The sequence below is a fragment of the Gossypium hirsutum genome, chromosome A01, assembly GCF_007990345.1.
Source record: "Gossypium hirsutum isolate 1008001.06 chromosome A01, Gossypium_hirsutum_v2.1, whole genome shotgun sequence".
NCBI classification, from domain to species: Eukaryota; Viridiplantae; Streptophyta; class Magnoliopsida; order Malvales; family Malvaceae; genus Gossypium; species Gossypium hirsutum.
This window is the reverse complement of record NC_053424.1, coordinates 99224840-99226396: the sequence shown is the minus strand read 5'-3', so window position 1 is coordinate 99226396 and position 1557 is coordinate 99224840. Positions and strand designations below refer to the sequence as shown.

At 38.1% G+C, this 1557-nt stretch overlaps 1 non-coding gene across 1 annotated transcript; it reads right to left on the bottom strand.

The window, feature by feature from the left end:
* Positions 1-744: 744 nt before the first annotated feature.
* Positions 745-849, bottom strand: LOC121208315 (small nucleolar RNA R71). Its single transcript, XR_005903272.1, has one exon. It is a non-coding gene; the product is annotated as a small nucleolar RNA R71 (small nucleolar RNA).
* Between the last annotated feature and the right edge of the window lie 708 nt (positions 850-1557).

Below are 1557 nucleotides of genomic sequence, written 5' to 3'. Positions count from 1 at the left end.
TTTATTACTTGTTACGAATCATGCGATCAAGTTTTTCGCGCCGTTGCCGGGGAATTGAAATATTAGGAACACTAATTTTTTATTACTTTAGCCATTTATTTTTCTTGCAATTTTATTTTATTTTATTATTTATTAATTTACTTTTTCTCTTATAGTTTATGACTAGAAGAAACCCATCAGGACCACTACTTTTTGACGAAGAAATCGATCGCACAGTTCGTAGAAATCAAAGAGAAGTAAGGCCTGCTCTAATTGCAGCTAATCAAAAACACAGAGAACGAGCGAGAAGACGATACTTAAACCCCAACCGAAGAGATGGCCGAAAATCCAGGCGATCAGCTGCCTCCTATAATTGCAGCTAATTAAAATCCTGCTCCACGTACTATGTATGACTATGCTAAATCTTCTTTAACAGGAACTGAGTCTAGTATAGTTAGACTTGCTATTGTTGTGAATAATTTTGAACTAAAACCTAACACCATTCAGATGATACAGCAATTTGTTCAGTTTGATGGTTTACAGGATGAGAATCCCAACATGCACTTAGCAAACTTTCTTGAATTTTGTGATACATTCAAAATCAATGGCATTTCTGATGATGCCATTTGTCTTTGGGTATTTCCCTTTTCACTGAGAAACAAAGCTAAACAGTGGTTGAACTCGTTACCATAAGGGTCTATCACTGCTTGGGAACAAATGACCGATAAATTTTTACTAAAATATTTTCCGCCAGCTAAAACGACCAAATTATGTAATGATATCTCTTCTTTTGTACAGATGGATTTAGAAACACTTTATGATGCATGGGAGAGATACAAGGACTTACTGAGAAGGCCCTCACCATGGGTTACTACTTTGGCTGCAAGTTCAAACGTTCCACAATGGTGTGAATCCCTCGACAAGACAAATGATTGACGCAGCTGCTGGTGGAACCATCAACAGTAAAACACCGAAAGATGCCTATGAATTTATAAATGAGATGCCACTGAATAACTATCGGTGGCAAGTTATGAGGACAAAGCCAACAAAAACAACCGGTGTCTATAACATCGATCCAATCACCATGCTCTCAAATCAGGTAGAACTTCTTAATAAAAAGATTGATAGTTTTCTTGGTTCTACGCAGGTACATCCAGTAATGAGGTGTGACTCAAGCGGATGAGGTGTGCATACAGAATATCAATCATTCAATCCCACACCCGAAGAGGAACAAGTCAACTTTATGGGTAATAATAACTTTAGATCTCAAAATAACCCATACAGTGATACTTATAATGCAGGTTGGAGGAACCACCACAATTTTTCTCGGGGAGTTCAAGGAAATCCAAAGCCACAAAATCCTCAGGGTTTTCAATAGCCACCTTACCAACAGGAGAAAAAACCAAACCTTGAAGAGATGCCTTCTAAATTCATCTCGGTGTCAGAAACCTGTTTCCAAAATACCGATACAGCACTTAAGAATCAACAAACGTCGATCCAAGGACTCGAAACTCAGATAGTCCAGTTGTCCAAACTAATCTCCGAACGACCTCAAGGTACCTTAATGCAATTAGTTCC